We start from the raw sequence: 13,520 nt of genomic DNA, 5'->3' as shown, positions 1-13,520 counted from the left end.
TTGTCCTATTAACTTAATCTTGTGTCTATTTAGCTTACAGGTGCTTTGGACTCTGGGTCTGAAAAAGGACACCTACTCCTGCTAAATCTTGAATATTGGACACCAATCAATGCCTCATCTTCAGACCCTGGGAGAACGATGACAATCAAAAATGAACTGCTTTCTTGAGAAACCGGAACCAGAAGTTGAAACCATTTAAATCCCTTAAGGCCCAACAATACCACATGGCCCCCTTTTCTAACCTCCTACCCCTCTTCTTCTAGACAGAAGAGGTAGGCACATGAGAAATTTGTCAAGGCCAGAGTTTGAGGGATAAGTTTAGTATAAGAGACTTCTTTTCTTTTCTCTTTTCTTTTCTTCTTTCCTTATTCCTTACTTTTTTTTACATTTCTTTCCTTTTTTTTTTTCTTTTTACATTTTTGAGTAGGACACCAATGTTTACCATATTGCCCAGGCTAGTCTCAAAACTCCTGAGTTCAAGCGACCCACACCCTGGCCCTCTCCAAATTCGCAGAGATTTTTTCTTGTAAAATTAGACATTACGCTCAGAGGCACACTGATGCGTTGAGGCCAGCAACTGGGCCTTTATTGTGTATTGGTAATTAACAGGGTTTTCTAGAGCATTCATCTGCTTTTTCAAAGAAAAAGTATTAAAAAGGTTTCATGAAAGAATTTTTGAAACTCTTACCTTATGGTTAAACTGATTATAATTAAAATTTGTGTATAAGGTTTTATTAAAATTATCTTTAACATTTTTAATACAACCACACAAAAGGTAAAATTTAGTTTTATTCTTTTGATCACAAATGTTTTGTCGGTAATATTAATAATAGATAAAATATTTTTTGCTTACCTTTTGGCTCCACTGTATTGACTATTTTAAGGTGGACCTGTGATCCTATTTTGTGATATCAAGTCTTATGAAAACTTGGGTTATTTGGCAAACTTTTAAGAGTAAATTTTCCATAAATTAAGACCTTTTGGACCTCAAATTAACTTTTTGGATTTTAAGGTTCTATGAAGTCCAAGAGAAAGATATATTATGGCTTTCTGTAGGCTTTATATGTTATTCTGCTAGAATTAGTCAAGAAGAATTGTCAAATCTGATAGCTGGTTGTTTCACTTCCTTTGGGTTCTGTTGACAAGATCGTGTTGGTTAATTGTGCTGTTCCAGGATTGTAGTGAGATTCTCGGGAGTTCTGATTAGCTTGTCAGTAGATAATTTCGATTATTATGTTAAATTGTGTTGACCACAAGAAGAACCAAAATTACCTTGTCAACTGTGTCTTATAACTATTGCTGTCTTAACAGGCTTTTGTCTATCACAATTGTTGTGTGCCTTTGATTTCTTCTAATAAAGTGACTTATATATCAGTTACCGTCCGGCCTTGAGTTTTTGGAGAAAGAAGTCACTGAAAAGGATTCTTGGATGCAGAGGTTATCAGATAACTTTGGATATCGGTGCCATTGAACTAACAGAGAAAATCTCCAAGGCCTAAATAGAAAGGCTGATGTGTTTATCATAGAGGATTGCTTAGCCCTGTATGAAGCACGGAGCAGAAGCATGATTGCATGGATTAAACAATTGGAGGTAGCTGAAATAAGTTTTTATTGGCCTTGTTTGTTTGTTTGTTTGGAAAACATTGTTTTATTCTTCAGAGTCTGGAGAACTTTTTTTCTTTTGAGGGTATTTGTAGCTTGCAAACAATTGAGGTAGTGAATAGTCTTCTAAAGCAGGAATTTGAGGCATACTTTTCTCTCTGCAGAAATTTCTCTAGAATTCTTGTAAACTGTATAATTCTTAATCATGACATATGTGTTTGTTTGCATAATTCAATAAGGATTCTGTTTTCTTTTTATAACCTGACACAGGGTGGAGGGAATTTGGTATTTTGCCCAGGGCTTTGCTGAAATGCCATTGTGAAATTGTTCCAGCAAAGCCTCATTAGGAGAGCCTACTATGACACAATGATTCTTGCTGCACTTTGGGTTAATCAGGGGTAAGTTATATGGGACTGAAGCTTCTTTTGAACCGGTTAGGTTGGTCATGTCTGTGTGTTTGTCGTCTTTAGTCGGATAGTGGAGAACTAGAGAGAAAGGAAAGATTCTGTTTCGCGGAGGAAACTTACAGTATTGTGCTTTCCTTCCTGGGTTGATGAAAGGTTTGATTCCTGGATGGCCTATGCTGGTCCACCCATGGTGTGAAGCTTGCTTCAGGATAAGCCCCTTCCTCTACATGATGCAGCCAGAAACATGAATGACCAGAGATTCCCCATGATTGAGGAAAACACTGAGAAATAGATAGAAGGTAGGGACTCAATGATGCAATAGGTCCCACAGACCAGTCTGTTTTTAGTATAGACGGTTAGAAATGGACCCTTCTGGTCTTAAGCTTGAAAACTTACATTTGTTTTAACTGAGTTCCTTCCTCAGGAATAGGACCCTCAGGCTCTCAAAAAGATCTTAGACACCTGACAACCCCTTAGTAGATCACAGACCTCCAGACAATACTAAGATGTCAGACCCCCTCACTCATCATGAATGCTCCTCAGTCCCTCCCCCTAGTTCTCTTTTCCCACCCCAGTTACATTTCTCTTCCCTGCTAAATAAACCCTCACTTCAGTTGATCAGGGAGATTAAATTTGAGAACTGATCTCGTCTCCTCAGCTGCACGCACACCATTTAATGCCTTCTTCCTTGGCATAGCTCAACGTGCTGACTGATTCTAGCTTTTGTGAGCCCAGAGCAGCACGGGCCTAGACCCAAACACACTGGCCTTTCAGTAACATTACATGTAACCACTTTTAAAGGCACTGCAATTAATGGGTCATGACTTGTATTGAGAAATTGGAATGGCATTAACTTGGCCAATTCTGAGAAAACACACTCTCTGCTTAAATGTTAGGGCCCCGCTTCCTGACCTTGACAGTATATGGTTGATTTTGAGTTATAGCAGGTGAGTATGGCCTGGTTTGAGTGTTTTATAGAAATATAAAACCTGGCTAAGTGCATTTATTTTAAATTCAAAAAATTTCCATTTCTGCTGAGAAAATTTTATTAAAACCAACCAACCAAACAAACATAGAAGTATATGAAAAACAAGACAATGAAGAAGATTCACTGCTTCCCCCCAATCTTCATTTGATTGCTGTCTTCTGTTATATACTACAGGGAGGATGAGGAGGCAAGGCGCCCAGGAAGTCCCATGTCCTGACCTGGCCTCCTTGGGCAAAACAGAAAAGAGGGAAAGCAAAAAAAGAAAATAACAGAAATTTGCAGAGAAAAATTTCCCATCTCTGGTAATGGGTGTGGAGCTAGGTGGCTCACACCTTGTAATCCCCAGCACTTTGGGAGGCCAAGGTGGGCAAATCACTTGACCGTCAAGAGTTCAAGACCAGACCTGGCCAACATGGCAAAACCTCATCTCTACTAAATTTACAAAATTTAACCAGGTATGGTGGCCCACGCTTGTAATCGCAGCTACTGGGGATTACCAATCACTTGAACCCGGGCAGACGGAGGTTGCAGTGAGGGGAGATGGCCCACTGCACTGCACTGCACTCAACAACCACTGAGTAACAGAAGGAGGACTCTGTCTCAATGCAAAGAAGGAAAGAAAGGAAAGAAAGAAGGAAAGAAGAAAGGAAAGAAAGAAAGAAAGAAAGAAAGAAAGAAAAGAAAGAAAGAAAGAAAGAACACGAAGAAAGAAAGGAAAGAATGGAAGGAAGAGAGGAGAGAGGAGAGAGAGAAAGAAAGAAAAAAAAACATAAAAATAGAAACAAGAAAGAAAGAAAGAAAGAAAGAAAAACAAGAAAGAAAGAAAGAAAGAAAGAGAGAAAGGAAGGGAGGGAGGGAGGAGAGGGAAGGAAGGAAAAGAAGGGAGGAAGGGGAGGGAGAAGGAAGGAAGGAAGGAAAAGAAGAGAGAGAGAACAGAAAGAGTGAGAGAGAGAGAGAAAGAAAGATGAGAGAGAAATAAAGAGGAAGGAAATTTTCACCTCAGCATAAGGAAACTCTATGAACAAGGCTTCAGGGGCTCCTTCTTGGCCCTAAACCCACAGCGGATTTTTTGCCTCATTTTCCGGGGTGCAAATGAAATGACAGAAGTCGATCAAAGGAGAGAGCGGAGAGAAAGCAAGAAGGATGGCGCTCCTTCCTGCTGCTCCACCTTCCTCAAGTGGAGTGACATGGGTGGGTGGGAACTTATTGCTACTTATTAGGAATGCAGATGCCTTTAGCAAATTTGCATCGTGAGGTTCCATGGTGTAATGGTAAGCACTCTGGACTCCTGAATCCCAGCGATCCGAGTTCGAGTCTCGGTGGAACCTTTCTGTTTAATTAGGACCGGTAATGCCCTGTTTTAGATCCTCCGCCGCCCCGGCCGAGCTCCCGCGGGACCCGGGGAAGAAGAGCCTGAGCAGCTCTGAGAGGCGAGTCTCTGACGGTGGGGCTCCCCATCGTCCCGTCAGAACCCTGCCCCAAGGAGAAGACGCCTTTCGGACACTACCAGTTAAAAAATGTTCTCTCCTGCTCTTCAGAGCACTTGGGATGAGGTTCCTGATGGGTCGGCCTTGGGAACTAACTAAGATGTCGCTCCAGGCACTCAGGACCATCGCTCTCATTTTCATATTTTGGGGCTGAGAGCGCTTAACGAAGGACTGAAAAACACCGCAGTCTTTGAGGGGCTCAGTTTGGAGGACAAGCGGGAGTGGGGGGTGAGAGGACGCCTTCTTGGCTCCTTGGAGTGGACTGGCAGGTAAGGAAAACACAAATCCCGTTTCCTCTTGCAGGCTGGACTGCAGGGCCTGGGATGGAAAATTGGACAGTCAAAGAGTAACAATAGTTATGCAGAGGTAGGCTGCTATGCATTAAAATTTGTTTATCCCTAGAGATAAGTGTAGGAAGGGACCAGGGCTCTGCTGTTCACCACTAGCTTTGCAGCATACGGAAATGTGATAACAGAGTATAGTGCATAAAAAATTCATTCCTGTTTACAAAGAAGTGATCACAACCAGTTACAGGTTTCTTTGTTCCTTCTCCACTTCCACTGTTTCACTTGACTAGCCTTATAGGAAAAAAAAAAAATCATTTGTAAATATTGTTTCAGTTGACCCTCAGCCCACCCATTCCCCACCCCCTGAAAGTAGCTGGACAACAAGGTTGTGCACCATGTGCTGGGCTAATTTTTGTATTTTTTAGTAGAGATGGGGTTTTGACATTTTGTCTAGGCAGGTCTGGAACTCCAGAACTCAACTGATCCGCCATGCCTGGGCCTCCCTGCACCTCCCTGCTGGGATTACAGGCATGAGCCACCCCTCTTGGCCATCATTTGTATTTTGAATTTAAATATTTTGTAGTCGGCTGGGCGCGGTGGCTCAAGCCTGTAATCCCAGCACTTTGGGAGGCCCAGACGAGCGGAATCACGAGGTCAGGAGATTGAGACCATCCTGGCTAACCCGGGTGAAACCCCCCGTCTTTACTAAAAAAATACAAAAAACTAGCCGGGCGAGATGGCGGGCGCCTGTAATCCCAGCTACTCAGGAGGCTGAGGCAGGAGAATGGCGTAAACCCGGGAGGCGGAGCTTGCAGTGAGCTGAGATCCGGCCACTGCACTCCAGCCTGGGCCACAGAGCAAGACTCCGTCTAAAAAAAAAAAAAAAAAAAATTTGTAGTCATTGCTCTTCAATGACTGGGTTTTGTTGCATGGGCATGATGGGGTTCAGGACATGCTACTCCAAAAATATATAACATCTTAGGGTATTGAATATTTTATGCTAAAGAAAATTTGAGTAAAAAACAAGAAGCAGGAAGGTCCACTGTCACCACCCCCTCCCCTTCTTCCCTGAAGCCAATTATAAAACCCTTATGTGAGAGGTGCCCTCTCTGTACCCAAGGAAAGGTGATTCCTGGAGTGTGAAGACACAGGGACACAAGAGCCTGAACACAGAGGCCCGGCTACATTTTCCCCAGTTGGTTACTGTTAGATCATACTTTTATTGTCTTATCATACTTCTCCGTGACTATCCATTCTTCAATAAAACTACTGTTAAAATAACAAAAAACAAGACAAAACAAAACCAAACCAAACCTGAGGTTTAGCTGTTTCCATGGGCTTTCATTTTCTTTGGAAGGCACTCCGGTCATGTAAATCTTACATTCAATAAATACACATGCTCTTCTCTTGTTGGTCTGTGTTTTGCTGTAAGGGTCTCTCAGCAGTGAACCTAGGCTGGGTGAGGAAAAGTCATATTTCCTCCCTTACATGTTCAAATGTATTTCATTATAAAACTATAAACATTTTATTGGGGCAGATTTGAAGCAAGAAATTGAATCATTATTCCCCTGTGTATAAGCTGAACAGATGAGCTAATAAGCTCCCCAGTTCCTCCCAGATAGAAATACTTCTCTAGCTCCTTCCCTGAAGCTCCTTGAGGGTCAAACCTGCTGGAGATTGAGGGGCCTTCCTGGGATCTCCCAGCCCAGGAGGTTACTGCTGGTGAGAGGATTACTGCAGTCTCCGTGGGAGGGTGCACGGCCACAGCAAAGTATCATGGCTATAACTTCCGTGCAAACCGGTTTTCATCACATCTGCTCTTTGTGCAGTGTTGCAGGCAAAATACAAGAGCTAACATGCACATGAGTAACATATGCACATCATCAACCGTGCCTGAATCAATCACAAAGTGCCACATGTCACACACAGTTGATGATGTGCATATGTTTACTCATTTAGTCCTTACCTCAGGCAGAGGTCACACCGTCACCTTCATCTTCCATATGAGAAAACTGAGATGCACAAAGACATTAAGTGACCTGCCCAGAGTCACTCAGCCAGCAAAGGAGGATTTGAAAGCAGGATTTGAAGTGAAGGCAGCCTGGCTCCAGAGGACATTCTCAGAACCACTGTGTTTATACTGCTCCTAATGAAATCACCCTTGCAAAAATTATGACAGTGAGAAAAACCTGGCATAGGAAAACTATGACTGTGAAAGAAATCTGACCTAACTGACTGCATCTTACTTCTAACCTCTGAGCTGCCCTTGTCCATTTCGGGGCATAGGCCAGGCTAACTATGAGAGGAGTTTAGTTCCAAGTCTAATTCTGAAACAGAGATGATTACCTATTCCTGAGACAAACCCCTTCCTTTCTTGGTCAGACCTCCTTAGCAAAGCTAACAAATTAGGCACGAGATTGGAAATTATGGCTCAGGAGCCATGCAGCCAGAAGCCTCATGATTCCTAAGCTCCCCAACTGTGCCTTTATATAACATTATTGGTATCAAACCTAAGATTTGACAGGGTGTTCAAGGTATTTTTCAGAACCTGCCTTATGATGGACTCGCTGGCACACCCAGACCGGTAAACTGGCTCATCTGGTCCTGTGGCCCTCATCCAGGGACTGACTCAGTGCGGTAAACAAGCTCTGACACTGTGATTTCATCCCCCAAACCAACCAATCAGCTTTGCCCATTCCCCAGCCCCCTGCCTGCCAGACTATCCGAAAAACAAAACAACAACAAAACCCTAGTCTCTGAATTTGGGGGGAGGCAGATTGGAGTAATAATAAACCCCTGTCCTGGTCCCTCAGCTGCATCTGCTTTTATTAAATTCTTTCTCTGTTGTAGAAAGCCTGCTGTTCTCAGCTCCATTGGCTTTTCTGGGCAACCAGCAAGATAAATCTACCGGGCAGTTACACTAATAAAAGAGAAACACAAATGGTAAGCAAGCTTGAAAAGAAATGTAAGTCTGTGTATTTCTTTTGAAGACACACAAAAGGAGGAGGAATGATGAGACAGGCAATACACTCTCCTAAATATTTTCATGATTTTCCTGCCTCCCCATTTTCCTTTTTATCCCAACAACTGCTCCCCAGAAACCTTCAACTTAAACAGGGTCCTGCCAGAACTGGGTTTGTCCTTCTCTTTACATTTTCCTGTCACCTGCCCCACACCCCTTCCAAATCTAATCTGTTCTTTCACTTCCAGGTCACTGAGTTTTCCATTTAAAAATATAGAAGAGGCCGGGGTGCGGTGGCTCAAGCCTGTAATCCCAGCACTTTGGGGAGGCCGAGGCGGGCGGATCATGAGGTCAGGAGATCGAGACCATCCTGGCTAACATGGTGAAACCCCATCTCTACTAAAAAAATACAAAAAACTAGCCGGGCGAGGTGGCAGGTGCCTGTAGTCCCAGCTACTCGGGAGGCTGAGGCAGGAGAATGGCGTGAACCCGGGAGGCGGAGCATTGCAGTGAGCTAAGCTCCGGCCACTGCACTCCAGCCTGGGCGATAGAGCGAGACTCCGTCTCAAAAAAAAAAATAAAAAAATAAAAAATAAAATAAAAAATAAAAATATAGAAGATACAGAAAGAAAAAGATAACCAGTCATCCATATTCCCATCACCTGGAATTAAGTACTGTTCGCACATGTACATATTTGTCTTCCAAACAATTTTAAAGTTACTCTCACTTTTTAAAACAAAATTATACATGCTTAGCATAGACCATACCACCAATACAGAAAAAGTGCAGATATGTAAAATTTCTGATTACCTTAAGTTCAAAATAACTTTTGTTAACATTAGGGCAACACTGATCGAGTCATGTTCTTCTGGTATATCTATAGAGAGAAGAATGTGTTGTCCCTCCCCACGCCCCCACAAAAGAAAAAATAGAACAATAAAGAAAGCTATATATATATGGGAGTTATTTTTTATATATATATATATCTCCACATATACATATATGCTTTTGTAAAATTGAGCCTAGACTGTACTTTTTATTTTACAAATATTCCATTTAATAGTGCATGAATTTAACTGAAGACAAAAAGACAGAAACAAAGGAATTCCCGAACTCTCAATCACATTTCGAGAGACTTTTCTAAAGGAATCTTCTAAAGCTAAAACCTACATGAAAACTAATTAGAAGACATTATGATTTGCAGTGTTTTTTGTTATGTTTCTGTTTTTTTTTTTTTTTTTTTGAGATGGAGTCTTGCTCTGTCACCCAGGCTGAAGTGCAGTGGCGTGATCTCGGCTCACTGCAACCTCCGCCTCCCCCAGGTTCAAGCAATTCTCCTGCCTCAACCTCCCAAGTAGCTGGGACTACAGGTGCACGCCACCACACCCAGCTAATTTTGGTATTTTTAGTAGAGTTGGGATTTCACTATGCTGGCCAGGATAGTCTTGATCGCTTGACCTCGTTATCCGTCCGCCTAGGCCTCCCAAAGTGTTGGGATTACAGGCTTGAGCCACTGTACCCGGCCCTTTTCTTTTTCTTTTCGTTGTTGTTTTTTTTATTTTATTTTATTTTATTTTATTTTATTTTATTTTATTTTATTTTTAGTGTGGCATCACTCACTCTGTCACCCAGACCTGAGTGTAGTGGCACGAGCTTGGCTCACTGCAACCCCCACCTCCCAGGTTCAAGACATTCTCCTGCCTCAGCCTCCCGAGTAGCTGGGATTACAGGCACCCACACCACCACACCAGCTAATTTGTGTGTGTGTGTGTGTGTGTGTGTGTGTGTGTTGTGTGTGTATTTTTAGTAGAGATGAGGTTTCACCATTTTGGCCCACTGGTTTCAAATTCCTGACCTCAGGTGATCCGCCTGCCTCAGCCTCCCAGAGTGCTAGGATAAAGGCATGAGTCACCGCACCCAACTTGCAGTGGTTTTTTTTTTATTGTTCTTATTACTTTTTACAATCAAATTGATTAAGGCATTGGTTGAATATGGTACAATGCATCCATTTCAAATTTGATGACATGTCTATTACTCCAAAAGGTCCTCTTGTGCCCTTTGCAGTCAGTCCCCTCTACTCTCTGACTCCAGCAATCAATGATGTAGTTTCTGTCACTATATGGGTTAGTTTCACCTGTTCTAGAAATTCAGCCTGATGATGCCATACAGAACGCACTCTTTTCATCATTCGGCATGAGGTTTTTGAGATTCACCCCATGCTATTTCATGTTTCCATGACTTGTCCCATCTTCCATTGGATGAATATATCACAATAGGTCCATTCACCTCTTGATGCATATGAACCGTTTCCAGTTTGGGGACTATTGTAAACAAAGCTGCTAAGAACAAGTTATTGTTGTGAATCTATGTTTTGTAAATTCCATTCGTTATTCTTTAGTATTAACTTATTTTGTAAAAGGATGTCACCTTCACAAGTGCAAAATTCATTCAAAATGTTTTTTGAAAAAAGTTGAGGCCTGAAGCAGAAGTCTACACAATTTTCTTTATTATATTTCATAATTAAGGGGAAAAAACTTTATCTGGGATATTGTTTCCTATCAGCAAATCCTTAACATAAGCCACACACGATGCTAGCTGTACTATTAGACTATCTCCTGTAATCCGTGCAATAATTCTAATTGCACATTATTATTATTTTCCTGTAACACTTTCCAACTTGAAGCCTAGCAAATTGAAGGACGTGGCCCAAGATCAAACAGAAGGCAAGTGGCAGCGCCAGGACAGGAAGAAGGCCTTCCCAAAGGCAGGCAGAAGCTCACGTCTTTGTCAGAACCTCGGTATTTGTGATGCGCCTGGAAAGCCAATATCCAAGCAGTTCTCCAGCCACTGGATTGGTGGGCTGCTTTTCGCTCAGAAACTCTTCGATCAGAATCCCAAGCATACGTTAGTGATGCCGGTCCCGAAACAAGGGACATTTCTTAAACATTCTAAAAACCCGTTTGCTCATCAGTAACACAATGAAAGTTGTTTTCGGTCTTGGTTCATATATTTCATATTTGAGCAAGGCATTGTCGCTGCTGGGGTTTAGAAGTAAATGGCTCGTCTTCCTCAAGCTAGATCAGTCCGTAGGACGTACGGCTTCCACTCGCAGTGTCCAGAACAATTGCCGGGTGTCCTGTGAGTTCTAGCCCGTTTTCTTTGGAGCGGCGGATTTCTGTACCGCACCCGGATCGGGATGGCAGAGGCTTCTCGGGACAAGCGGATCTATGCGTGCCGTCCCCAGGGTAGCCAACAGAGGACACCATAGGCCTTCCCGCCGTGGTCCTCCTTGCCTTATCCGTTTGGGCCAGGTAGTTTCTATTGACCAGGACATTACAGATCAGAAGTGGGTGGGGTCAGAAAACACACCCTGGGAGAGGCTGGCAAAATGCCCAGAACCGCCATCACTAGGCCTGGGATTTTCTTCTGTAGTGGAATTCTCGTGATCATGTAATGCAGGGACAAAACCAATTAGATACTTCTGGGAGTTAAAAGGAGATGAATTTACAATGCCATTTGAGAAGGGGTATTAAGGAAACGTCCGAATTTGCCAGGGTACTCATGCGTGTCAGGTGTAAACCGCAGGTTGAGAGAGCTAAGTATTTTCTGTCCATGAAGGTGATAAGCGAGGGCTTGAAGAAAGAGGGACAGGGAAGGACACTGGCGCCAGAGATAGGAAGAGGCGGCTTGGGTTGGGAAGGATGGGTCGGGGTGCTATTTAGAAAGTTGCCTGGCAATGGACGTAGGATGTGGAAGCGAGACATCAAACAAGAAAGCTGTCACTTGAATGAAGTCTGAAGAAAGACTAGACATGTAAACGGCAGGAGATAGTGGACCCGGACCTCCTCATAAACTTCCCGCCTTGTATTTCAGGGCGGATCGCAGCGCATTTTCGCAAAGACAGGTGAGACTGCGGTTCAGACCTGCGGCCTCGGGATGAATTGCGTTAGGGCACCTGGGCGCCGGCAGACCTGTTCCACTCCACAAAGTAAGCGTGTTATGTATACAACCCAACGGGGGACACTAAGAGCCCCAAAGGCCCTGCTTTCATCCAAGGAACAGCGCCCGTCTGCGTAGTTTGTACCTGGCTCTATGAGGTGAGAACACATTCCCCGCTAGCACAGAAATCCTATAAACTCCTGTGGGGGCTGCGGTTAGAAGCAGAGTCTGTGTAAAAGGTGACTGGGGGCTAGGGGAAAACACGAAGATTTTTACACAGCGTGAGAATGCAAGACGCTGGAAACCATAGGACCAATCTCTACAATAAGTAGCCTCATGCAGAAAGAAAGATGTGCGGCCTTCGAGCTACTCAGCTTGTGTTAAACAGGAACATCATTGTCAAACAGGAACAGGCTGATGCTTCTTATTTCTCTTGCGGCTGGAACGACGCAGACTTATTATCACTTCGTATCTCCCCTCCATTTGGTTATAAAAATAACACGACACCACCGAGATTATACACCAATAAAAGCAAAAGGTAGACCTTCGCATACAACCTGCTTTTAGCACTACAGAGACCAGGGAAAAGCGCGAACGCAGTCCCCGACTACCACAAATCATGCAGTCGAGTTTTCCACATTTGGGGAAATCGCAGGGGTCAGCACATCCGGAGTGCAATGGATAAGCCTCGCCCTGGGAAAACCACCTTCGTGATCATGGTATCTCCCCTGCCAGGTAAGTATGAGTTCACCCACCTCCGCCCTGCCACAGCTCCATACGCCTCAACCTTTATACACACGGTCACTTGTCCCCCCGGACTCCAAACGTCGCCCCCGCCCCGCCCCATGCCACTCCGAGTCCTCCTAGCCCTGACACACAGATGGGACTCTCACGTCCAACCGGCGGTCCTGGACTTGCTCCCAAAGCAGGAGACATCCTTCTTGGCGAAGTAGCGGCCCCTGAGCTGCCTCATCTACATAGGAATTGCCCTATCCGTGATGTCACCGACAGCGCCCTTCCCGGTCCCGTCTGCTCTTTCCGCCCCACCCTCCGCCACTCAGCCGACCAACCCGCTGCCGGAGCCAGCGGAGGAAGTGACGCCTGCCTCTATCTCCTTCCCCTCCCTTCCCCGCCGCTGCTCTCTCCCAAAGAAGTAGGTTCTTAGCCTGTGATGCCAAGGACCCCCTTTGACTGCCAGCTGGAGCCTGTGCTCTCTTCTTCAAATAATGGCTTTTAATGCGCAAACTAGAAAGTTTAGGATTACACAGAAAACGGGTTCTTTTCACATACGGTTATCCTTGTGATGTAGCTTTCTGCTTGAAATTAGAAGTCGTTCAATATCAGAGAGAAACCGTATCTGTGAAACTAGACAGGCTGCTCAGATGACTGCAAACCAGCCATCCTTACTTGTTTTATCACTAGGAGTGTTATAAAGACGGTTGTCCAGTTTCATGAATCTTGTAGGTTTTTTTCAAATACAGCAATGTACAAAAATGTGCTGCCCCAGCAGAGCACACTGGACTCAGCATGGTGCTGGAGTCGTTTTGTCATCTCTTCCACTGCCTTCTCTAGACCTTAGCGCTTACCTCATGTTAACACTTTATATGCTGCAAAGACAGAAACAAAGTCATCCAAATTTGGCAAACATATTTGGGGGAAATTTTATTTCAGGTGTTTAACTGATTACTTTTAATATGTAGACTACAACACCAAACTCTGACAATACTGCTGCACAGACTTATTAATGGTTTCCACCCCATCTCTGCAAATCTATCAGGCAAGTTTTTCCTGCCCTTTACTTTCATATAAACTGAGTCATACAGTGTGTAGTGGGTTTGGGGGGGCAG

General features: G+C 43.8%; 2 non-coding genes across 2 annotated transcripts; one reads left to right on the top strand and one right to left on the bottom strand.

The window, feature by feature from the left end:
• The first annotated feature begins 4,251 nt into the window (after positions 1 to 4,251).
• Positions 4,252 to 4,325, top strand: TRNAR-CCU (transfer RNA arginine (anticodon CCU)). The gene has a single exon. It is a non-coding gene; the product is annotated as a tRNA-Arg (tRNA).
• Positions 4,326 to 12,252: 7,927 nt separating this feature from the next.
• On the bottom strand, positions 12,253 to 12,416 carry LOC126947253 (U1 spliceosomal RNA). The gene has a single exon (XR_007722986.1). It is a non-coding gene; the product is annotated as a U1 spliceosomal RNA (small nuclear RNA).
• Between the last annotated feature and the right edge of the window lie 1,104 nt (positions 12,417 to 13,520).

Source organism: Macaca thibetana, unplaced genomic scaffold, assembly GCF_024542745.1.
Source record: "Macaca thibetana thibetana isolate TM-01 unplaced genomic scaffold, ASM2454274v1 unplaced_scaffolds14, whole genome shotgun sequence".
Classification (NCBI taxonomy): Eukaryota; Metazoa; Chordata; class Mammalia; order Primates; family Cercopithecidae; genus Macaca; species Macaca thibetana.
This window is presented reverse-complemented; position numbering and strand designations above follow the sequence as displayed.